Source organism: Kogia breviceps, chromosome 17 (assembly GCF_026419965.1).
Source record: "Kogia breviceps isolate mKogBre1 chromosome 17, mKogBre1 haplotype 1, whole genome shotgun sequence".
In the NCBI taxonomy this organism is placed as follows: Eukaryota; Metazoa; Chordata; class Mammalia; order Artiodactyla; family Physeteridae; genus Kogia; species Kogia breviceps.
In genome coordinates, this window is record NC_081326.1 from 21,721,299 (window position 1) to 21,747,970 (window position 26,672).

The following is a 26,672-nucleotide window of genomic DNA, read 5'->3' on the forward strand; positions in this document are numbered from 1 at the left end:
GGTTTTAGTGAAATGCATTGCTCTTGTTAAATTAATTGAGAATATATGTCTGAATTCAGTTCTTCATAATAAGATTAATAGGTAAAAATCAATGAATTAATTGTTTATTCCATAAATCTCTAGTGAGTACTTACTATGTAGCAGATGCTGTACTTGGTACTGAATATGCATTGATGAATTAAACAGACATGGTCCCTACCCTCAGCGTTGACCTTCTGATATTAACACAGCATGAGCAACTTTGATCTAAGGAAGGAAAAACTGGTATAAAAAAACTATATCCATACTCATGGTAACTTCCACTCTAACCTGGACCAATGGGTAGGAAAGAGTCTCCCTGGTCATTTGTCAAGGCAAACCTGAGTCCATCAGAGCAGCAGCCTGGCCTAGCCATTAAGAGTACAGGCTCTGGAGTGAAACTCTGGGGTGAATCCTGGCTTCTCTCTAGCTGTGTGCTCTTGAGCAAGATACTTGATCTCCCTGTGAATCTGTAAAATACAAGACATATTAATACCCACCTCATAGGGCTGTTGTAATGATGAACTAAGTCAACAAAGAAAGCTGTTAGAACAACACCTGGAAAATAGCAGGTGCTCAATAAATGTTAGCAAATCTTATTCATATCTGATCTCATCTCCCATCATGGCTCCATATACAATCGAGCGTCCAGGCAGGATTACATCCATTCTCAACATCTGCCACAATTTCCCTTGCCTACCCTCTCCCCCAACCCCTCCATGCTTTCACACATGGCGTTCCATCAAGCCTGGACAGCCTTACCATCTCTTTTGTTCCCAGCAAACTTCTCTTGTGCTCATTGAGGCTTGGCTCAAGATGACTTCCTCTGGAAAAATATCCTTACCCCTGACTGCCAATGGTCAGGTGCCCCTCTGCCCTGCTCAACTAAGCTGTGTGTAACTCTAACACTATAATGCACCCTGGACTCAAGAGTGCTTACTCTTATGTTCCTTTCAGCCAGATGGGGACCTCTATGAGGCTACAGGAGAGGCTTAATCTATGTTGTTAAGTGAACAAATGAATTAGTGAGTAAATAGAAGAAAGGGAGGAAGGAAGGAAGGAAGGAAGGATGGCTCAATCCTTGGAACAACCTCATCATGATACATATTATAACCTGTGGAGCGTGGAGTGAGATAAGCTTCTTGAGGAGCTCTGAGCCTGATGATTATTGCTGTTGCTGAGTCCAAGTTGCTATTGCTCCCTGCATGACAGGCCAATAAATAGAGAGATGAGGTGTTGGGGCGAGGAATAGTGACTTTATTTGGAAAGCCTGCAATCGAGAAGATGGTGGACTAGCATCCCAAAGAACCGTCTGGCCTGAGTTAGAATTCAGGTTTCTTTTTTACTAAAAGGGGAGGGAATAAAGTCAAACATTTCCTGGTTCTGGTCAGCCTCTGGAGGAGATGTGTTAATTTCTTCCTTCCTGCTGTCATTCACAGCTGGGCCTGGTCAGGATGTTTCCTGTGAGCTAAACAAAGCTTAACACTCATTACATGGGAGGGGGGGTTCCCAAAGTTGTGCCATTATGCATAATTTCAGTTTATAGGCAACATCCCTTTAGCAATTAACTTGTAATGGAATACAAAGTTTCTTCCCTACTGCATTGCCTCCTCCAGACTCTACAGTTCTGTACTGGCCTAATGACATAAAGGCAAGCAGAGAATGAGCTAAAAGCCAGAAGCAGCTAACTTTCCATATAACTTTACCTTCCGTGAACTCTGACCACATCAGAGACCACATCAGAGACCTGCAAGCAGTCTTCAGATAGCATCTGGACCCTCTGTCTCTGAGTACACAAATCCCTGCATTTCACAAGAAGGATGGTTACTCACAGCTTTAAGTGTATATTCAAGTCTGGAAAGGGCATAGTTCCTCTTGGTAGCACTTGCTTCAGGATACTTCTCAACAGAAATGACCTTTCTTAAGCTGCAATTCAAGCCCATGATTTCTGTCCTCAAAACTGGTTCATTCTTTCAAGCTCTGATTCACCAACAGCATTACATTTGGATTAACTATTTGCACTCCCAACCAAAAAGTGAAATGTTAATTCCCCAATACCAAAGACCCCTGACACATGAATATTTACCAAACACACACGCATGCTGAGAAAGGGGAGAAGGTAGAGATTATATTTGAATATCATATAGACCCGAGTGCTATAATGAAAAAACATCACAAGACTTATTCATTGAGATCTCTGAAAAGGGTAGGTATTATATTCATTGGGGTAGAAGTTCCAGCTAGTAAAAGAGTCTCATTTCCCCAAACTGAATAGAAACAATTAAACATTAGAAAAACAAAGCATAGTTTTTCAAGTTGCAAAATTGAGCTCTCCACATCTTCTTATTTTCTCTCTCACTATTCTTAGTCTACTGTATATGAACTCACTTTTGGTGCATAATGAGCTATACCCACATCTTCATGTCCAATGCCCATGTCCTGCTTCCATTTTAAGGAATAAGACTTCTTAATCACTGTCCTCAAAATAGTTCATCCTTATACTTGCTTATTCATTCAGTAATTACTTATTGACCTATAGCAGATACTCTACTAGGCAAAGGGAGTAAAATAGCACAAGCCACCCTCTGCCCTGGGAAAGTTTTGACCAGTTTGTGATTTCTTGGTGAGAGACAATTTGCATGGACAGACCTAAATTTAGCTGAAAAAATGTATTTTGAAAATATTCCACAAGAATTGAATTTTTCATCAAATTTCATTTTTGACAAAATGAGAAACTTGTGTCCCCTGGCATAGTAGCTAGGAGATAGTGGGCACTGGGTAAATATCCAATTCTTTTTTTTCCTTGATTTTTGAAAATCAAGTTGTGTGTGAGATGAATTTGGCCCTTGACATTTCTGGCAAAGCATCAGATTCTACTGAACTGAGAAGCTACCTAGTGGAGACTGTGAGAGCACGGCCTTTGGAGATTGCCGCATCTGGCTTTCAGACTTGGTTGTCTCTGCCACTCGGTAGAGGAGTAATGGCAAAGAAGCGCTTTAAGCTTTCTAAGCCTTAGGTGCCTTATCTGAAAAATGGGAGAAATAGCACCTCTCTCACAGAGTTGTCATAAGGTTACTTGAAATACAGTACGTAAAGTTTCATTCATAGGAATCCAGCATCAAGAGTAGGTACTATTTGATGTAAATTATCACCATCCCCAATTTGTCTGTGTTTAGAGATCAGCTTATTTATAAAAATCGGGTTTTCTTACAGCAAAACATGGCCATAATTTGCAGCCAAACATCACATTTGGACCTCGGGACAGAGGACCATAGGATTCTGGTATCATTGTCATTTTTCAAGACATCTTATGACAACCACCTCTCCCTCAAGAATCCTTCCCTGCCCTGGCAGAAAGAGGTGTGTCCCACCCCGGGCCAGTGCACATTCTTTCCATGGGATGGATCCAAATCTCACTCTGTATTTATCTAACTTCCCTTTCCAAGAGGTTTAGCAAGTCTGAACTAGACCGTAAGCTCTTTAAGGGTCTCATTTATGTTTTCTCTCTTCAATAATATAATCTTCCCGGAACACCGCCTTGGGACCACTACTTCTGGGACCACGGTTTCAACTGGATGGATCCATCCCAGGGAGAGGCATACTCCAGTCTCCGCGCACTCACATCAGCAGCCGCTCTACAGACACCCTGCCCGCTTCTGTGTCCTCTCGGTTATTGTTTTCATTGAGTTACATGAAGTAAACAGCCAGGCTCCCCTGTGGCGCAGGATACAGTAGGCAGTATATTTTACTTTGTAGCACCTATGATCGACGGAGGCCAATGTCCCCATGCCCCCAACTGAAATTACCTTTGGAAAATCTTCAATATAAAACAGTAGTTCTTAAATCAGAGAGGGTCTTGGACTCTTGAAAAATCTGTCCAAGACATAAGAACTCTCTTTCCGGGGCTAGGGGAGCTAATATAACATTTTTACATAAACATTTTTAATTACAGATCACAGACTGCCTGCAATCTTTCCCTGTACCCTTTTGGATCTCCACCTAATCTAGGAGAATCAAAACCAGCACCTGAGTTCTACCTAGGATTCTGATCGCGAGAAATCCAACAAAGCAGCGAGCGCCTAAGAAATCAGACGTTGAGTCGGATCCTGCACAGCGAACTCTGTCTCTGCTCTGGATGTTTCTCTCTTTCCCTGAGGGGTGACAATCCATCCTACTGGGGACATCCTGGCCTGTTTCCTTGGGCCCACACATTGTGCAAACTCCAGAAACTTCTCAGTCCAAGAAAAGGAGCATTATACAGGAAGCACACTGCATGGTAAAAAATACATGGGCTATTTAGTGAGCAATGGTTCGAGGTCATTTTCTCATCAGCAGCAGTGAGCTTGAAATTGATGTGCAAACCAGAAGATTACGGAGCTCTGGGAAGCCTCGGGTTGTTTTTTGCCTGGGTCAGGGGAAGCTGCTGGCCGAATTTTTGCCTCCAGCCTCTCGTTGAGTGACAGGAAAAGAAAAAAGGACCATTTGAAGGCTCCTGGATTCAAATGGCTTGGACAGAGTGCCAGGCCCTCGCTGCCCTGGAGAAAGCCACCCTGGTGCCAGCTTAGGAACAAGTGTGTTCCCACTGTCTCCTGGAGAGGATGTCCCCGCCCCTGCGGAGGGGGTGGATTTCAAAGATGCTGACTTCTTGCCCTTTGAATAAGGACTGCAAGTGTTCCCGCTTTAATCTGAAAACTTTCCCCCCATCTTCCACTCCTCCAATGTCTCCCCTAAAAAAGCTGGTATTCTGAGTCACTGAAATGGCTTTAGGTTATCAAGCAGAGCCAGGAGATTAGAGGAGCAGTTCGTAGCAGCAAACACAGCTATGGTATTGAAAGGTCACGTTGCACGTTAATGAAATGCTATCAAACACCAAACCCTAAAGGTACGGGTTAAAGCCATCAAAATCCCTTCTGGAGTTTGCCTTGTACAACTGTGGACCTAAAAGTTCCCTGCCTTTCCCATGCTTCCATCACCATGCTTTCCCTCCTTTAAAGACACACAGCATGGTTTCCCTCCTTTCAGCACTCCCAAACCAGGGTGTGTTTTCAATGCTGACCGCCCCATCTCTGCCTGACACCGTGGAGCCTTTCAGTCTAAAACCCCGGAGTCCACGACGTCTGGGGCGAGGGAGACGGTAAAGTCAGCTGCGAGCTGCTGCGAGCTGAGCTGACTTCGGGATTGCATCGCAGCTGCCTGCCTCTGTCTCCACAGCCGCCCTCCCACATCTTCCTAGGAGACGGCTGTGTGTGAAGAAGGTGGATTCCCACAGCTCTGATCTAGTTCGGCTGAAATTCAATCTCCGTGTGACCAACCTCAGCCAGCGCTCTCCCACCCGCCGCCGGCTCCCCTCTCCAGGCTGTGTGTGCGCGATGCCCTCTTACGCCGTCAGCCCCGCGGCCTCCCCTCCACCGGCCCCTGGGTATAGACTTACGGTGTCAGCGGGCCAGCCTTGGGGGCCTGGCTGCTGCCCGGACGCTCAGCCCTCATCCTCAGTGCCCTGAGGGGTGACACCCTATACCCGCCACTCAGCGGGTTGAATGGGGCTTGTGAGTTATCGCTGGAGAAAAGGCAGCTGAGCCAGATGAGGCTGAGAGCCTGAAACAGATGTAAAAGACATCAGGCTGAGTTTTCCGTGGATCTTCAATGCCCAGAAAGATTTATGACCCCTTTTAACCCTCTTCTAACATCGGTTGAACTGAGCTTGTTTTTTTTATATATATACGTTTTAATATAACATATCTTTATTATTTATTTATTTTTTTAACATCTTTATTGCAGTACAATTGCTTTACAATGGTGTGTTCGTTTCTGCTTTATAACAAAGTGAATCAGTTATACATATACATATGTTCCCACATCTCTTCCCCTGAGCTTGTTTTATAGCGAGGAAACAAGCCTGGCAGTCATAAGGAAGATCACCAGAGCCACAGGGTCTGCAAACCCTCGCTTTTTTCTTTGTCCTCTCCCCCTCAAGCTCATCTAATGGCCTCTGCATCTGGTGGGGACATTTCATCACAACCTCTTTAAAACTCTCCGTCCCAGAGAGCCCAAAGCTACCAGTTGCTTTGACCCTAAATAGTGTACGGTTTGGGGGTGCGCCTTTCTACTGAACAGGGAAGTGATAAATATCTCTTAGAAAGGAGAAGATTGCAGGGAGCCAGAACTAGCCAGCGATGCAGTAGCCCTGACTTTTTTTTTTTTTTTTTTTGGCCTAATTGTCACATAATCACGTTACACTGGATCAGGCGCACTTTCTTTTGATGGAGAAAGCTTTGAACTTTGCTCTGCACTTCCTGCAAAAAGAGGATTTCTACCTCCGGGCAGGGAGGCACAGGAAGGCAGAGGTTTGTGGGTGCCTTTTACAAGCCCTGTGAAGCGAAAGGGAAGGGGTTTACAAAGGCGCCATAATTAGGAATGATGTGTCAAGGCAAGCAGGCACCTCCTGAACCTGACCCCACTCCTCTCCTCCAGGGCAGCCTCAGGAACACAGAAATTCAGCACCGAGCACACAAGCCATTTTCCAATACAGAGAAGCCCAGGGGTCTTTCCATCTTTCATTTATTTTCTGCACACAGTGGGAAAGTGACAGGCAGGGTTGCTCTTTTTTTTACCGTCATTACTTTTTGGAAGAGCGTTACACTTTGCACGACAAAATTTATTTTGGCTTACAACCAACTAGCTTGCTTATCTTGATACAGAGATAAGAACAGGCAGGTAGAGCTGGAAAGTGTTTCCCTCACCTCCTCCAGACTCCCAGAGTCTGGGGCACGCCATCCTGAAGAATCAAACTTCAGTGTCCAACGTGATGCAAAGAAACCCTCCGTGTGAATTCAGTCTCGCTCTCTCTGCCGTAGGTGGTCATGACCAGAGCCAGAACTATCCCAAGCACCTAAAAACATTTTTACACTCATTCTGCAGCCAGTGAGGCTGCATCGTAGAGGGAGGGCTTGTGGAATGAAGAAACACAGTTTTGGGGGCGTGGAGATTCTACCCTGCCTGGGTAAGGGGAAGGCTCCTGAAGCCAAGTTCAGAAATACTAGTCTGAGTCCTGAGAAAACTGCCCCGAATGTTAACACATCAATCTTAACGAAACAAGCCCGGTTTTTACCGACTTAATTTCATATAATTATTTCAGTGTCTTGAGTCTTTACAAGAAAGAAGGAGTGGAGGAAAAAGATCAGAAAATTGAAGGGGGCGAACGAAAAAGGAATGAGATTTTCTTTGTTTTGGAGATTCCCATCACTCATTGGTGCCCAGGGCTCCCTCTCGGATTTCATCTCTTAGGAGTAAATGCATAGCATCCTCAACAGCATGTGGAATAGCTCAGAAGGCACTGATTTCAGCTCAGCTCTATTACGAAGGGACACTTTAATAACCTTGCTCTGTGTCTTAGGTCTTACAGTACCAAATGTGCAGTGAAATAAGGCTAGAAGACTTGCAAGCCAGTCCTGACTTCAGGCTACTAAGTCCCAGCACAGTTTGCCCAAGTCATTAAGCCACAGGGAACTCAATTATGTCTGTAAAATGGGGGTAATAATACCTCCCCTGCCTGCCTCAGAGGGTTACATATAGGAAAATACTTTGAAAGGGTAAAAAAGTTGCTATATAATAATTTATAATAGCCTTATCTTTATAATAAGATGTGGAAACAAGCTAAATGTCCATTGACAGAGTAATGGATAGAGAAGATGTGGTACATATATGCAATGGAATACTACTGAGCCATAAAAAAGAATGAAATAATGCCATCTGCAGCAACATGGATGGACCTAGAGATTGTCATACTAAGTGAAGTAAGTCAGAAAGAGAAACACAAATACCATATGATATCACTTCTATGTAGAATCTAAAATATGACACAAATGAACTTACCTATGAAACAGAAACAGATTCACAGACATAGAGAACAAACTTATGGCTGCCAAGGGGGAGTGAGCTTGGGGGGAGGGGCGGGTTGGGAGTTTGGGGTTAGCAGATGCAAACTGTTACATATAAAATGGATAAACAACTGGTCCTACTGTAGAGCACAGGGAACTATATTCAATATCCTGTGATAAACCATAATGGAAAAGAATATGAAAAAGAATATATATATGTATAACTGAATCACTTTTCTCTACAGCAGAAATTAACACAACATTGTAAATCAACTGTACTTCAATAAAATACTTTTCTAAAATACTGCTATATAAATGAAAGGTATTATGCTTATGATAATAAAGTTTAATTATGATTAGTATTCTCTAAGTATTTAACTGAGTTTGTTTCTAGTATTTACGTAAGAGTCAGACACATAAAAAACGGTAGGTCAGCAGAAAACAAAGGCATTGTCTGGTTGATTTAAAATGCAAACCACAAAGCCCCATCATCCAGAAATTTTGATACAGTAGGTGTAGAACCTGCCTAGGAATCTGTATTTTAAACGAGCACCTTGGGAGAGTTCGAGGCAGATAGTTCAGCAACAACCCAACTTGGAGAAACACTTTGTTTTGCAAAATGAGGACATTTCTCATCCTCCCACGCCCTGCCCCTGCTCCCAATGGGTCTGGGTGTGAGAACAGAGCCCACTGCTTTCACATCCCTTCATTAATATTTCAGAATTTACAGCATGAAGGACTGGAGAGAAACAAAGCAGAATGGGGGATTACGTTGATGGGTTTGGTTTCCCTTTAATGATGAGAAAAATGCATGTCTGCTCTAAGCGGATGATCAATTGAGGCAGAAAAGGTTGCTCAAGTGTTCTTTGCTAAGCTGCAGCGTCAAAGTCAACAATATAAAAGAAAATATACCTCTGTTTAGTTGAAAAGGACTTACCTTCAAGACATTGCTCAATAGGGCTGGTATGGGTTACACTCTGCAAAACGGCTCTGTTCATTTACTCAGCTTTCCACAGAACTCTGCCAAAGAGAACAAAAAGGAAGAGATTTAGCTCTAGGGGTTGCAATTTGTTTTTGCACCTGTGGATTTCTTTTTTCAAATGACAGTGGTTTGAAAACATCATGATAATATTTTTAAAGACAGTGGGTGAAATCGTTTGCATGTGAAGTTGGGACAATTGAATGGAGGACCTCTCATCAAAGGAATCCCTTTTTAGTGACAGTTGCCTACTTCAGAATGAAGAGATAACAAAGAATGAAACTGAGGAAGAAGTTTCTAGAAAAATAGGTGGCTCCTAGAAATCTAGGAGTAACTTTTTACCAACATCCAATTGATTTGTCTTGCAGCTTTCCATTTCTAAAATGAGCAAAAACATTCACAAAAATGGCTTCTGGGAAACCAATAGAGGACTCACAATCTATTCAGTTTACTCATAGAACACTCTCAGGTCCTTGTTTACAATTGTTTTACACACAGTTCCAATACAACACACGTGTGCACACATGCTTGAGTTTGTATATGTGTGTGTGAGCGCATTGGTCTTCTATGCTCACGGTAAACATTGAAAATTAGAGTGTCTTAAAAAGAATTTCTCAAAATAGGTACATTGATAATGGGAAGCAGCAGCTAATGGCCTGATAAAAAGCACGGAGACAGTCAATTTAAAAGTTTATGAAATTTTAATATACTTTAATAACCTACAATGGGACAGAATGTAAAAAAGGAATATATATATTCTTTTTCAGATTCTTCAAATCGCTTTGCTGTACACCTGAAACTCACACACCATTGTAAATCCATTACACTTCAAAAAAAAAAAGTTCACAAAATAACTTCAGAATTTCAGAAATCTAGGACCCTTTTACCCCAAAAGACCCTCGGGGCCCCACTGTATGGCAGCAGAGTACAAAACCTTGGTTCACTGTAATGATCCCAAGACATCAAGAAAAAGTTAAATCCTGTTCTGTGTCCTTTGCTTAAGAAGGTACTAAACAATGTATTTTAGAAATTTCCATTCAAATGGTTAAAGGTAAAGGTGTTTCCATACTGAAAGTGGCAAATCCTTATCTTTCCAGAACTCCTGCTTATTCAAAAATACTTTTTTCCCAAAGTTTCTGGATAAGCAAAGTTTGTCTAAGGAGGAAAGACTGGGGAATGAGAGGAGGAGGAGGAACAGCTGTTTTGAGTTAAACAAGAAGCATGTTAATGACAGCACAGGAGTCAGAGATACTTGGGTTTAGCCTTCTGGTCAAAGAAGTAATGGGCTCAATGGCTGAATGAAAACAATTATTCAAGCTCTGTCATAGTAGATGTGGGGAGGGAGATTCAAAAGACAGCACTGACAAATGAGGTATCGGTGGCATAAAACCATCCTCCCCCAAGCTGGAGTAGGAAGTAGAAGATGGTGCCCGCCGTACTGGGGAAAAAGGGGTGTGCAAACGGCCCAGCCTAACTCGCCAACATTGGGTGTTTACAGAGAGCATTTTCTGAGAAAGGTGATAACCTGACTACAGATGCTCCACGGCACGATCAAGAGGGGAGAAAAGAGGATGTTTTCAGCTGCAATACTAATGATAAACACAAATGTCATGATTATAGTGTACAAAGTTATAGGTACCAGAGACACTAAGATAATTTTTTTTAAAAAAACAGTAAGTCATTTTATCTTTACAGCAGTTCCCATAAGGAGGTCAGTAGGTTGTGGCAGAATCTACCAGTTAATTGTCTCCACGTGTCTCTAAGTCAGCAGGGTACCTCTAGCCAGAGAGCTCCAGCCTCTTTGCAAAGAGACCCTGAGCTTACTGGAGCAGAGTGGGAAAGGCCAGGAAAATAGGGGAGGAGTCCCAGCAGCTAACCTTCCTGAGGACACGGAAGAAATTGGTACCAGGTCCCTCCCCCTTCACATCCTGCTTACCTCTCACCCCTGCACCTCCATTCTGCAGACCCTGAAGACCCTCCCCAAACCTCCTACTGCCTAGGGAACTCTGTCTCAATTCAAATGAGACTGAGACCGAACTGTCCCTGTTCTACAAGTGGAGATGTGTAGGAGGAACACAATCAGAATGAAAAAATATTCTCATCCAGACACACTCTAATTTCAGCCCTAACCCTCTCCTGAGCCACTTGACCAGAAGTAGTCACGTTTAGGACTCTGACACACTTAAATGCTTCAAATATTTTTTTCTAGTTCTGTGTCACCTGTAGATTATAAGAAATAAAATACACAATGAATATGTTTAAAAAATTTTAGAAGGTCATGGCCACCAACTACACCTTGTGTATAAATAACTCCTACATCCAGCTCTCTCCTTGGCCCTGGACCCATACTTCCAAATGCCTGCTGGACACCTCCATCTGGGTATCCCATACCTTCATGACTCTTTGTACTTGAATTTGCTTCCATCCCAGTGCAGGTCCATTGTCACCTTTTCTGCCTGGCAAATTCTTGAGATGAGGTAAGACTAATAGGCTGGATAATTATAAACACATCTGTCCCACCGCACCATAGGGGCAAATGAGCACTAGCTGATTCTCAAGGATGTTTATAGGATTTAGGATTCAAGTAGCAGTGAGGAACTACTCAGAGATGCATGTGCCATGGTCCCACACATCAGCAATTCTCCTCAGTCATGAATACTTAAGGTAAAGGGTAATAAGACAGCAGGAGCACAGAACAGGCACTAACAATAGTTTTTATGACTGTTATGGTAATTTAGATATATAGCCTCAGGGGTTTTCCTTGACATAAATAGCATAAGAAAATTTGGCATTGGGTGCCTGACTTTCTGTTCTGGGCCCTTTGCCCCGAGGGTATAAACCTGCTTGCTCACCCATATCCCCACTCTAAATGTTCCTGCCCACACAGTCTTTCCTCATTGACTCATACAAAGTGGAACCTGAAAGGAACATTAGAGACCTTCTAGTTCAGCCTCTTTCTGTACAGATGAGGTCATGGAAATTGAAAGAGTTGTCATACCCATGGTAACAGAAATCTAGCTGCAGAGCTGTAACTAGAACAAGGATCATCTGCCATATTCTAATCTCCTTTCTACTTGCACAACCACACAATGACAAGAAAAGTTAACACCCTTCCCAGGGATGCTTACAATTTCAAAAGGTTCAAAGAATCAAGCTGACCCAGCTCTAAGGGTAGAGCATTAGGGATCAAGCACAGAGCAGAGCAGGTGTTTCTAGGCTAGCTATTCATGAAGCTTCATATTCTAGAATGCATCTCTTTCAACATCCCAGAGGTCTACCATTTATACAAAGCTTCACTGTCTCTCAAACTCCATTCAATATTCATGCCTTCATAGCTGGAGGAAAACACCTAAAGTGACTACATTGTACCACTTCACAGTCTGCATGTCCTGATGGGATTCATCATGTAATCTGGGCCTTCCTCTCACACATAAGAGTACTCTGCAGTATTTCCCCCAAAGAAAATTGAGGCTAATAATAAATTCTCATTTCCTTTTCCAGTTGTTCTTGGTATTTTGTTGCCATTTTTGTGATTGCTTAGCTACAGACTTGAGCAGGAAGAAGGACTAAAGGTATGGGGTGAGGTCATGAACATGGGCTTGGACCCAGGAGTTGTCTGTGTTTACTCACCTTGGTGATTGTCAAGTCATTGTCCCTGGGCACCCTAATTAGACGGCACACCTAGTGCTAAGTATCGCTTCTTGAACACGCTCTCACTCTCTTCTCACATCCCCATCCTTTTTCTCTTTAAAGATTGGAAATAGCTTTGTCATTTCCATTTACCTCCACCCCTGTCTTCCCTACTTCCGTCCCATTTATCTTAGCAAGGCAAATGCAAAAGAAACTGTATTTGGAAAACATTCTTAACCTAGTATGTCACAGGTATGCAATAAAAATGCTGAGATTAATCTCATGATTGGTATCCTTTCCTCTGTGCCTATGAATCAAGAAGCCCTGGAGAATCCAGCATGGTATTAAATGTCAGATATTCACACAGGCTGTACTTGATAAAGATGAAAATATTACTTAAAAATTAACAAGGGGGCTTCCCTGGTGTCTTAGTGGTTAAGAATCCACCTGCCAATGCAGGGGACACAGGTTCAAGCCCTGGTCCGGGAAGATCCCACATGCCACAGAGCAACTAAGCCCATGCACCACAACTACTGAGTCTGCGCTTTAGAGCCTGCGAGCCACAGCTACTGAGCCCACGTGCCACAACTACTGAAGCCCACATGCCTAGAGCCTGTGCACCACAACAAAGAGTAGCCCCCGCTTGCCGCTGCTAGAGAAAGCCGGCGCACAGCAGCAAAGACCCAACGCAGCCAAAAATAAATAAATAAATAACAAAATTAACTTTTTTTTAAAAAGCTAACAAGGGTGAGGATTATGATTCTACATAGAATTCCTGACATTATTCATGAAGTTTTCCATGGCTTCTAATAAGGAACCTACAGGATCTTTTCCACAAAGGACTCATCCGCCAGCATGAAATTCAAGTTCTATTCCATGTCTTTAAAAATCTTGACTGATTTTCAGTCTACTCTATCATATACGCATGTTTCTTTTAATATAAAATCCTCCCACAATGTCTAATAAAATTAAAGGTTCAAGAAGATGCACCATGTTTATTCTATGACTCTCAATTGCCCCTGTAATACCACTGCTTACTCCAACATGAAAAATCAAACTTAACCATCAGGGAACCATTGAAAGAGCCATGCTCTTTGAAGGTCTGTGTTACAATTTTATTCTAAGATTTTTTGTTTTCCCATCAACTCTAAAATATGACAAATTCTTGTTTTGAATAAGTGTACAAGAACTTTTGGAGTGCTATCCAGTCTGTGTGCCATTTTTTCCTAAACTGGTTTTATCCACAGTCCTGCTAAAGGGATAAACCAGACCTCCTTGTTAATTCTATGTGCCAGCAACTACCCTGGCCACAGCTGATTGGACCTGATGCAAGCTGATCCAATCAGACACTCTACTGAGAGAATTTAGAATTGGGTTCCAGCAATTACCTGATGTTGGACCCTAGAGCTGAGAGGTCATACAGAACCAGGATTGGAGCAGTCTTTTTATTCCATAAGCATTCTGAAGCAAAGCAAGCCAGTCCAGAGAGAAAAAGAGAAGAATTTTAAAAATTGAAAAGAGAAAACAAACAGCAATAAATAAGTTAGTAAGATATTTTTCTGACCCAAATGGAATTAAATTAGAAATTAATAACAAAGAGCTATATAAAAACCACCAAATATTTAGAAATTAAGAAGCACACTTCTAGGCAATTCACAGGTCAAAGAAAAAATTCATAAGAGAACTTTTAAAATATTTTGAAATGTATGAAAATGACAACACAGTATATCAGAATGTGTGGGATGCAGCTAAAGCAGTACCAAGAGGAAATTTTACAGCATTAAAATGCTCACATTAGAAAAAGAGAACAATCTCAAATCAAAGATCTAACTTTCCACATTAAACTTTTTTTTAAAAAAAGAGCAAATAAATCCAAATCAGAAGGGGACAAAATAATAAAGGTAACAGCAGAAATTGATGAATTAGAAAACATGAAAGCAATTGAGAAAACAATAAAATCAAAAGCATATTTTTTGAAATGATCAATAAAATTGAAAACAGGGAAAAGAAGGGAGATAACACAAATTGCCAAAGTCAGAAGTGAAAATGCAAGCAGATCCTACAAACATTAAAAGGATAATAACAGCATATTATGAACAATGTCATACCCATAAATTTCACAACTTAGATGAAATAGACAAAGTCCTTAAAAGACACAAACTATCACAGCTCACTAAAGAAGAGTTAATCTGAAATGACCTACATCAAATAAAGAAACTGAATTAATATTTCAAAATTTCCACAAAAATAAAACTCCAGGTCCAGACAACTTCACCTGTGAATTTTACCAAACATCTAAGCAAGAAATAATACCCATTGTATACAAACTCTTTCAGAAAATAAAAGAGGAGGCAACATTTTAAAACTGATTTTATGAGTTCAAGATTACCCTGAGACCAAAACTAAACCTATATAACATAAAAAAGTTATAGATTAATACTCTCATGAATATAGACACAAACATCCTTAACAAAATATTAGCAAATTGAATCCAGCAACACATAAAAAGGATAATACCTCCTGATCAACTGGGACTTTTTTTTTCTTAGCAATGCCAGGTTGTTTTAGCATTTGGAAATCAGTCAATATAATTCACTATATTAACAAACTAAACAAGATAAAAATATATAATCATCTCAACAGATACAGAAAAAGCACCTGAAAAAATTCAACATCTTTTCATAATAAAAAGAAAATCACAAAAAAACTAGAAATAAAAGGGAACTTTCTCAACCTGATATAGTGTTGAGAAAATCTAGAGCTAACATCATATTTAATGGTGAAAGACTGAATGTTTTTTCCCTAAAATTCAAAATAATGCAAGAATATCTGCTTTCACCACTTCCATTCAATTTTGTACTGTAAGTTCTAGCCAATGCAACAAGGTAAGAAAAAAAAGGTATACAGATTGTAAAAAAAGAAGCCAAAGTATCTTTATTTACATATGACGTGATTGTGTTTTATAGAATTCTAAGGATTCTACAAAAAAATTCCTAATACAACAAATAATAAAAGAGCTAATAAGTGAGTAAAGTTAATCCTTGAACAACACAGGTTTGAACCGCACATGTTGCTTACACAGAGTTTTCTTTTTTCAAAGTATTGATAAATACTACAATTACTACACGATCCCCAGTTGGTTGAATCCACAGATGCAGAACCACAGATATGGAGGAATGGAGTATAAGGAGGGCTGACTATAAGTTTACGTGGATTGGGGATTTCGTGGTGGGTCAACACCCCTAATCACCATGTTGTTCAAGGGTCAACTGTATAGTAAGATAACATACAAGGTCGATATTAAAAATCAATTACATTTTTTATTGGCAAAAAAATAATTGGCAAGATCCATGAAAGAAATAATTGATAAGCTGGACTCTATTAAAATTGAACACTTCTGCTCTGAGAAAAACATTGTCAAGAGAATGAGAGAGGAAAAAAAAAAAAAAAAAAAAAGAGAATGAGAAAATAAGCCACCAGCCTGGGAGAAAATATTAACAGAACACATATATGATAAAAGACTGTTATCAAAAATATTCAAAGAACACTTATAATTCAACAACATGGAAATAAGCAACCAGATTTTAAAATCTGAACAGATACTTCACCAAAGAATGTATACAGATGTCAAATAAACAAATGAAAAGATGTACAACATCCTACATCATTAGGGAATTACAAATTAAAGCAACAATGAGATACCACTACACGTATATTAGAATGGCCAAAATTCAAAATATTGACAATACCAAATGCCAGTGAGGATGAGGAGCAGCTAGAACTCTCGTTCATTGCTGATGGGAATGTAAAATGATACAGCCACTTTGGAAGACAATCGGGCAGTATCTTACAAAACTAAACATACCCTTATCATATGATGAGCAATTATGCATATTTGTATTATCCAAATAAGTTGAAAACTTATCTCCTCACAAACCTGCACATGGATATTTATAATAGCTTTGTTCCTGATTGTGAAAACTTGGAAGCAACCAAGATGTCATTCAGTAAGTGAATGGATAAATAAACTGTAGTACATCCAGACAGTGGAATATTATTCAGTGCTGAAAAGAAATGAGCTATCAAGCCATGAAAAGACATGCAGGAAACTTAACTCCATATCACTAAATTAAGAGCCAATCTGTAAAAGGCTATATACTGTGTGATTCCAACGATATGACATTCTGGAAAAGGCAAAACTATGGCAATAGTAAAATGATCAGTAGTTGCTAGGGATTAAGGAGGGAGGGAGCGATGAATAAAGGCAAAGGATTTTTAGGACAGTGCAACTACTCTGCATGATGCAATAATGGTGAATACATGTCATTGTACATTTGTCAAAACCTATAGGCTGTACAACACCAGGAGTGAACCATAATGTAAACTATGGACTTTGGGTGATAATAGTGTGTCATTGTTGATTCACTGATTCTAGTAAACACACCACTGTGGTGTGGGATTTTGGTAGCTGGGAGGCTGTGCATATGTAGGGGAGAGGGATATACAGGAAATCTCTGTGCCTTCCTCTCAGTTGCTGTGAACCTAAAAGTGATCTAAAATATAAAGTCTATTTTAAAAATTGGAAAGTGAAATTTTAAAATTTATAATAGTGTAGAGAAACATTAAAAATTTAGGGACAAATCTGATAATATAAGTGCAATATTTGTATTCTGACAACTAAAAAACATTCCTAAGAGAAAGGAGAGAGCTAAATTAATCAAGAGGTATACCCTGTTCATGAACTGAATGATCAATATTGATAAGATGTAAACTTTCCCCTAATTGATTTGTAGCTTCAGATCAATTATTACAGTCTAAACCCCAGCAAGTCTTTGGTAGAAAACGACCAATAGATTCTAAAATATATATGGAAATGGAAAGGTCCTAGAATGGCCAAAACGAATTTGAAAAAGAAGAACAAAATTAGGGGATTTACACTACCTGATTTCAAGTCTTACTATAAATCTACAGTAATCAAGACAGAGTAGTGCTAGTGTAAGTGTAGACATATAGAATATTGTCTATTTCCATTGGAATAGAAGAGAAAGTCCAGAAATAGATGCACACACATACGAAAAATTGATTTTTGACAAACGTGCAAAAGATAGTTCAATGGAGATAAAGACAGACTTTGCAGTAAATGGTGCTGGAGCAGCTACACATGGGGAAAAAATTAACCTCGATCCATAACTCCTATCATACACAAAAACTAACTTGAAATGGATCATAGACCTAAATGTAATATCTAAATCTGTAAAATGTCTCAAAGGAAACATGCAAGTAAACCTTCATGATCTTGGGATCGGCAAAGATTTCTGAGGATATAAAAAGCACTAACAATAAAAAATTGATACACTTATCAATGTATAAATTAAATTGATACGTTTATGCAAATTCAAAGTATTTTTTCTTTAAAATACATCATTCAGAAAATGAATTGATAAACCAAAGATGAGAAGGAGATGTTTACGATGCATATATCCAACAAAGAATTTCTATTCAGAATATACAAACACAATTCGGTAACAAAAAGGCAACGCACCCGAGGAAAAAATGGGCAAAAGATTTGAACAGACACTTCACAAATGAAAATAAACAAAAGGCCAATAAGTACATGAAAAGATGCTCAACATTCCTGGTCATCAAAGAAATGCAAGTTAAAGCCACAATGAGATACTACCACACACCTACTAGAAGAGCTAAAATTAAAAATTTGACATAACCACGAATATGGAGCAGCTAGAACACTCAGGCATTGCAAGTGGAAATATAAAATAATATAATCACTTTGAAAAACAGATTGGTAATTTCCTATAGAGTTAAACCTAGATGTACCACAATGTAGCAATTATACTCTGAGGTATTTACCCCACCTCAAAATGATCACACAAAAGATTTTACCAAAATGTTCATAGCAGCTTTATTAATAATAAGCAAAAACTGGAGACACACCAAACATTTACTTTCAGGTGAACAGATAAATTCTGCTATAGTCATACAATGGAATACTACCTATCCATAAAAAGAATGGCCTACAGATACCTGTAAGAACATTGTTGTCTCAAAAGCACTATTCTAAGTGAACAAAGACACAAAGATTACATATGTCATATCCTATATATGAAACTCTAGAAAAGACAAGATTACCTCACCGCTATAGAAAAGCAGTTCAGTGGTGGCCTGCGGCTGGGATTGGAGAGTAGGTGCACAGGGAACTTTTAAGGATGATGAAAGTGCTGCGTGTATTGATTTACAATGGTGGTTAAACAAGTATATACAAAGCACATAAAGCTGTGATTTAGGATGAGTGCATTTTATTGGATATACAAGTCAATAATGTCGTTTTGTAAAATTAATTTGGTATGTCTAAAATATAAAGTGTTTATGGACAAAATGGCTGCCAATAGGGTGGCAGGGGGCAGATCATGATGGCTTTTCAGCACATGCAAATTGTATATTTTGTTCAAAATACGTTTTAAAATGTATATGCTAAAAAATGGTTTGGACTGTTTGTGAAAGGCAGTGTGGAATGAGTCAGGAATCTTTTTCTGATCATGACCCAGAATACGAAGAACACTTTACTTCATAACCCAGAATACAAATATGCACATGTGTAACAGTGTTTATTCCTTTCTGCATGCAGTGAATAGTCATATAAATATTCAAAGGAACAGGAATAATTCTTATTCTATTACAATATCATTTTTAAATGCTATTTTCAATCCTTATATTTATTTCATAGCCCACTAAAAGGTTAGGACATTTAGCTTGAAAAACACTGTATTAAAAACTTATCTGGGCTTCCCTGGTGGTGCAGCGGTTGAGAATCTGCCTGCCAATGCAGGGGACATGGGTTCGAGCCCTGGTCTGGGAAGATCCCACATGCCACGGAGCAACTAGGCCCGTGACCCACAACTACTGAGCCTGCACATCTGGAGCCTATGCTCCGCAACAAGAGAGGCTGCGACAGTGAGAGGCCCACGCACCATGATGAAGAGTGGCCCCCGCCCGCCGCAACTAGAGAAAGCCCTCGCACAGAAACGAAGACCCAACACACCCAAAAAAATAAATAAATAAGTAAACAAGTAAATAAATAAATAAACATCTGATAATGATTAAAGGGTATGGATAAGCAACTTAATATTAATTTCTAGATAAGATCAAGCTTCAAAACAGAAGAGTTCAGATGGAAGATATTGAAAAAATGAGAATTAAAAGGATTAGGGACATAAACATATAGGAATGGTCTTAGTTTATCCCTTCTAGCTGTATGGGGAAAGATGAACCAGGGCATCAATGGACCTTGAGAGACAAACAGATCTGGCTTCACACTTGGTTATGGTGCCAACTAGCTGTGTGATCTTAAGCAACTAATTTGACCTCTCTGAGGCTCAGTTCCTTTGTCTGTAAAAGGATAATAGTTATAATACTTATAGAGTTGTGTGAGGATTAAGTGAGCTGACCTATAAAGAGAAAGCACAGAGTGGATTTCCTTTCTAATTTTTCACGTGACATAGATCATATAGCAGAAAACTGATTATCCTTTATTAAAAAACAAAAGGAAAATACTCAGAGTGACCCAAGAATGCTACAGCAAGTTTGAAATGTCCATAAGACAGAAGGGTGCCCTTTATTTCCAAAAGGTTTCATATAAGTAAAGCCTAGATGAAACCATATGTTCAGCTCTTCTTTAGCAAGAAGGTGGCTGCCTACAAGCCAGGAAGAGAGCTCTCCCCAGGAACTTTTAGTCTCCACAATTATCAGAAAATGAGTTTCTGTTGTTTAAGCCCCCCAGTCTGTGATGTTTTGTTATGGGAACCCAAGCTGACTAATACAACACTAAAAGTTACCTTCCACTCATCTTTTCTCAGGAAGCTACTAGAAAACGTAGTGGAGCAAGAGAGCAAAATGAGAAAAAGGAAAAAATGGGAGATGGGAAATAGGATCTGCAGCACAGAAAGGAGATGGGGATTCTGGATAAAGGCAGATCTGGGATGATGGCTAAGCACCAGTCACAGAGGGCACCATCTAGATGGGAGTAGCTCAGGTTCCAGGAGAAAGTTCTTCAAGAAGTTGAACTCAATAGAATACCTAATGTGAATAAACATCTGGGGAGGCAATTAGATAAATGATGGCGATTGTGTGGTCGAATTCCTAAATACATTCCAAAAAAATTTTTTAACTAAGCAAAGGAGAAAAACAGGACACTGGTAATCCAGGGAAAATAAGAAATTATATAGAAAAGTAATCACAGTTATCTTAAATGGTTCCACTATGGATGGCATACACGCTTGTTATATTGCAGTGTAGCCACTTTGAGAGGGTGGGCATGTGGGAAAATCAGAAATGCATCTGTGGGATGATGGAGTAGGGAGAGAAAAGAGAACTAAATTCTCACCTTCTGTAATAGGAGGTTAACATATAATATACAAAAAAATTGAAGGGAGAATCAAGGTGTAGCTGTGCTTTCACGTTATTTGGAGATATGAGGCAAACACAGAAAGAGTCAGCTGGAAGAGGAGAGTGCTTGCTTCAGGGATAGGAGACTGGTGTTTCTCTTAACAAAACCTTATAGACCTAGTTGACTTTTTAACTATGCATATGTATAACTTTGATAAAAATAAAAGATTAATGTTTGTGCTTTCAAAACCAAAAGCCCAAGCCTTTCACTTTTGTATTACAAGTTAATTTCTTAATGCCTATTCAAACCCCAGGGTTTCCCCCACTTATATCATGGCTTGTTATAATCTTCGTTTTGTTCCAGGGTGATTTCTAGTAAGTGATGGCACATTGCAAAGTGAAGATAGGGATAGGGACAAAGTACAGCTGGCCCTCTGTGTACTACGTTTATGATCCATAGATGGTTGAATCCATGGATGTGGAACACACAGATATGGAGGGCCAACTATGGGGCTTGAGTATCAGCAGATTTTGGTATCCGAAGCAAGTCCTGGAACCAGTCCTCCATGGATACTGAGGGGAAGCTACATAATCAGAATTTTTTTCCTTTATTATATCTGAAAAAATCCAAATAGGTGTAAAATAGAGATTACAGAATAATAGGTAGGAATAAATCCAAAGGTGTCAGTAAACATAAGAAATCCAATTAGGTGACTAGTTTCACAAAGTAAAAGCACTGATTCTCAGCTGGAGTTAATACCAAACCAAAACAGGGAGATGGCCAAGATGATGGAGTAGGAAGACCTCCTCCCATGGGCATACCAAAATTATAGTGATTTACAGAATAACTAACAATGAGGACAACCTGAACACTAGCAGAAAAATCTTCTACAATTTAAGATATAAAGAAGGAACCAGAACAAGATGGGTAGGAGGGGCAGAGATGCAGTATAGTCAAGATCCACAAACCCAGGGTAGACAATGCACAAGCGGGAGGGTAATCACAATTGCAGAGGTTCTAACCAAGGAGCCAAGGATCTAAGCCCTATGCTGGGTTCCCCAGCCCTGGGGTCCTGCACCAGGAAGAAACACCCCCAGAATGTCTGGCCTTGAAGGCTAGCAGGGCTTACATAAAGGAGATCTGGAGGGCAGTAGGAAACAAAGATTCTGTTCTTGTAGGGCACACACAAAATCTCACATGATCTGAGACCCAGTGCAGAGGCAGTAATTTGAAAGGAGCCTGGGTCAGACCCATTTGCTGATCTTGGAGAGACTCCTGGAGAGGCAGGAGACAACTGGAGCTCACCCTGGGGACATACATGCTGGCAACAGAAACTTGAGGAGCTCGTACTACCACAAGGACACTGGTGTTGGCAAGCACCATTTTGGAGTCCTCCCTCTAGGCTATTAGCCCTGGAAGCTCTCCCGTCCACCAGCGAGCCAGCCCCAGGACCCTCAGACCACACGGCCAGCTGTGCCAGGACTCAACCTCACCCACCAGTGGGCTAGTATCAGTCCTGGGACCCCCCTACCCAGGCCACACAGCCAGCTATGCTGGGACACGGCCCCACGCACCAGCGGCCAGCAGCTACCACTCAAGGCAGGGCCTGGTAGCCAACAAGGCTGGGGGCCAGCCCTGCCTACAAGCACACTCATAGTAGTTAACCTCCCCACAACAGAAGGGCCCATGCTGTCCACATATACGGAACCCCTAGGCCATATCATTCTGATGACCAGAGGTGAGTGTGCTGCTGGGCCCTATAGGATGTCTCCTACATGAAGCCACTTCTCCAAGATGGGAAACATAAGTGACCTACCCAATTCATAGGAATAGACACAGAGAATTAGGCAAAATGAGGAGACAGAGGAACATGTTCCAAAGGAATAAGACAAAACCGCAGAAGAACTAAGCAAAGTAGATATAAGCAATCTACTCAATAAAGTTCCAGGTAATGGTAATAAAGATGCTCAATGAACTCAGGAGAATGGATGAACAAAAAGTTTAGAGTTTAACAAAAAGTTAGAAAATATAAAGAAGAACCAAACAGGGCTGAAGTATACAATAGGTAAAATAAAAAGTACACTTGAAGGAATCAACTATTAAGATTAGATAGTACTGAGGAATTAACTGGAAGACAGAGTAGTAGAAATCACCCAAGCTGAACAGAAAAAAGAAAAAATAATTTTTTTAATTGAGGATCATTTAAGAGACCTGTGAAACAACATGAAGCATACTAACATTCACATTATAGGGGTGCCAAAAGAAGAAGAGAGAAGGAAAGGGGCAGAGAAGTTATTTCTTCTTAGCTAAAGAAATAATAGCTGAAAACTTCCCTAACCTGGGAAAGGAAACAGACATCCAGGTCCAAGAAGCACAGAGAGACCAAAGAGGTCCACACCAAGACACATTATAATTAAAATGGCAAAAATTAAAGATAAAGAGAGAATCTTAAACAAGCAGCAAAGGAAAAGCAGCTAGTTATATACAAGAGAACCCCCATAAGACTATCAGCTGACTTTTCAGCAGAAACGTTGCAGGGTAGAAAAGCACAGTATATTTAAAGTCTTGAAAGGGAAAAACCTACAGCCAAGAATACACTACATGGCAAGGCTTTCGTTCATATTTGGTGGAGAGATCAAAAGTTTTACAGACGATCAAAAGCTAAAAGAGTTCAGCACTACTAAACCAGTTTTATAAGAAATGTTAAAGGGACTTCACTAAGCAAAAAAAAAAAAGATCACAACTAGAAATATGAAAATTATGAAAGGAAAACCCTCATTAGTAAAGGCAAAAATACAGTAAAGGTACTAGATCAAACATTTATAAAGCTAGCAGGAAGTTTAAAAGACAAAAGTAGTAAAATCATCTATATCTACAATAAGTAGTTAAGATAAACACAAAACAAAACAAAGATGTAAAATATGATGTCAAAAACATTACAGATGGGGGGGAAGGCATAAAAATGCAGGGTTGTTGGAATGAATTTGAACTTAAGACATCATCAACTTAAAATAGTCGTGTGTGTGTATATATATATATGGGATATATATGGTTTGTTATATATGAACCTCATGGTAAGCACAAATCAAAAATCTATAAAGATACACATACAAAAAAAAGAAAGCAATCTGAACATAACATTAAAGAAGTCATCAGGGGCTTCCCTGGTGGCGCAGTGGTTGAGAGTCCGCCTGCCGATGCAGGAGACACGGGTTCGTGCCCGGGTCCGGGAAGATCCCACATGCCGCGGAGCAACTAAGCCCGTGAGCCATGGCTGCTAGGCCTGCGCGTCCGGAGCCTGTGCTCCGCAACGGGAGAGGCCACAACAGTGAGAGGCCCGCATACCGCAAAAAAAAAAAAAAAAAAAAAAAAAAGAAGTCATCAGATCACAAGGAAAAATAGTAAAAGAAGAGGAAAAGAACAAAAAAGATGTACAAAACCAAGAAAAACAATTAACAAAATGGCAATAAGTACATACCTATCAATAGTTATTTTAAAGTAAATGGAAAGGCATAGAGTCACTGAATGGATAAAAAACCAAAATCCATATACATGTTGCCTATAACAGACTAAAAGATCAGGACTCAGAAAGCTATAAGACATTGATGAAAGAAATTGAAGACAACACAAACAAATGGAAAAACATACCATGCTTATGGATTGGAAGATTAATATTGTTAAAATTATTATACTACCAGGGCAATATAAAGATTCAGTGCAATTCCTATCAAAATACCAAGGACATTTTTCACAGAACTAGAAAAAAATAATTCTAAAATTTGTACGGAAATACAAAAGACCCTGAATAACCAAAGTAATCTTGAGAAAGGACAAAGCTGGAGGTATCACATGCCCTGATTTCAAGCTATACTACATAGCTACAGTAATCAAAACAGTAGGGTACTGGCATAAAAACAGAAACATAGATCAGTGGAACAGAATAGAAAGCCCAGAAATACACCCACACTTATGTGGTCAATTACAGAGGAAGCAAGAATATACAATGGGGAAAAGACAGCCTCTTCAATAAGTGGTGTTGGGAAACTGGACAGCTACATGCAAAAGAATCAAATTGGACTACTTTCTCACACCACATACAAAAATAAACTCAAAATGGATTGAAGACTTAAATGCAAGACTTAAAACCACAAAAGTCCTGGAAGAAAATATAGGCAGTAAGCTCTTTGACATTGGGTCTTAGCAACATTTTCTTGGATATGTCACCTTAGGCAAGGTAAACAAAAGCAAAACTAAACAAATGGGACTACATCAAACTAAAAAGCTTTTTCACAGTGAAGGAAACTAACAACAAAACAAAAAAGGCAGCCTACTGAATGAGAGAAGATATTTGCAAATGATATATCTGATAAGGGGTTAATATCCAAATATACAAAGAACTCATACAACTCAATAGAAAAAAAAATCAACCTAATTTAAAAATAGGGAGAGGACCTGAATGGACATTTTTCCAAAGAAGACATACACATGGCCAACAGGCATATAAAAAGATGGTCAACATCACTAATCATCAGGGAAATGCAAATCGAAACCACAATGAGATATCAACTCACACCTGTCAGATTAGCTATCATCAAAAAGACAAGAAATAACAAGTGTTGGTGAGAATGTGGAAAGAAGGGAACCTCATACACCATTGGTGGGCAGGTAAATTGGTGCAGTCTCTATGGTAAACATTTTGGAGATTCCTCAAAAAATTAAAAATAGAACTACTGTACAATTCAGCAATCCCACTTCTGGGCATTTTTCTGCAGAAAATAAAAACACTGATTCAAAAAGATATATGTACCCCCTGTGTTCATTGCAGCATTATTTACAATGGCCAGATATGCAAGTAACATAAGTGTCCATTGATAGATGAATGGGTAAAGAAAATGTGAGATACACACACACACACACACACACACACACACACACACACACACACACACTGGAATATTACTCAGCCATAAAAAAGAATGAACTCTTGCCATTCACAACAACATGGGTGGACCTAGAGGGTATTATGCTAAGTGAAATAAGTCAAACAGAGAAAATTAAATACCATCCGATTTCACTTATAGGTAGAATCTAAAAAACTAAACAAATGAACAAACATAACAAAACAGAAACAGACTCCTAGATACAGAGACCACATGGGTGGTTGCCAGAGGGGAGGGAGGAGGGGGAAAGAGTGAAATAGATAAGGGAGATTAAGAGATACAAACTTCCAGTTATAAAATAAATGTCACTGGGATGTAATGCACAGCAAAGGGAATATAGTCAATACTATTGTAATAACTTTGTATGGTGAAAGATGGTAACTGAGTGTATCATGGTGATCATTTTGTAATGTATAAATATAGCAAATCACTATGCTGCACACCTGAAACTAATATAACATCGTTAGTCAATTACACTTCAATTTAAAAAACAAAAACCAAACAAACTAGAATAGCAACACACACACACAGACCCCACTGGGGACCTTTAAACTAAAGTTTCTTCTGTGGAGGATGCTGTTATTCCACCTCCATCCCCATCTCCCCAGGGGTCCCCTCTGGAGAACCTTCAAGTTCAGCTTAGAGGTAGGTAGCCTCCTGGGCAAAGCCTTTTCTGAGCCTACTGGCTGACTGGTTGTCCTCTTCTGTGTGCCCACAGCCCTGTGGGTTTATGCCCATGTGCACAGTGATTGCTTTGATGACAGTCCCCTCCAACTGCCTGCCCAGGAGCTCCCTATAGGGCATTGTCCCATGTGCCTCTCACACCA

General features: G+C 39.9%; 1 long non-coding RNA gene across 5 annotated transcripts in view; it reads right to left on the reverse strand.

Annotated features, from left to right (window-relative positions):
* Positions 1 to 26,672, reverse strand: part of LOC136792891 (uncharacterized) — a 103,283-nt gene that overhangs the window by 37,499 nt on the left and 39,112 nt on the right. For 3 of the 5 annotated variants that reach the window (XR_010837470.1, XR_010837471.1, XR_010837469.1), the window contains exons 2-5: positions 8,833 to 8,915; positions 5,450 to 5,613; positions 360 to 488; positions 135 to 246 (exon numbers count right to left, since the gene is read on the reverse strand). This is a non-coding gene — a long non-coding RNA (uncharacterized lncRNA). Of the gene's footprint in view, positions 1 to 134; positions 247 to 359; positions 489 to 5,449; positions 5,614 to 8,832; positions 8,916 to 13,892; positions 13,925 to 26,672 lie in introns of those variants that run through there. The other 2 variants (XR_010837472.1, XR_010837473.1) reach the window with 2 other exon arrangements.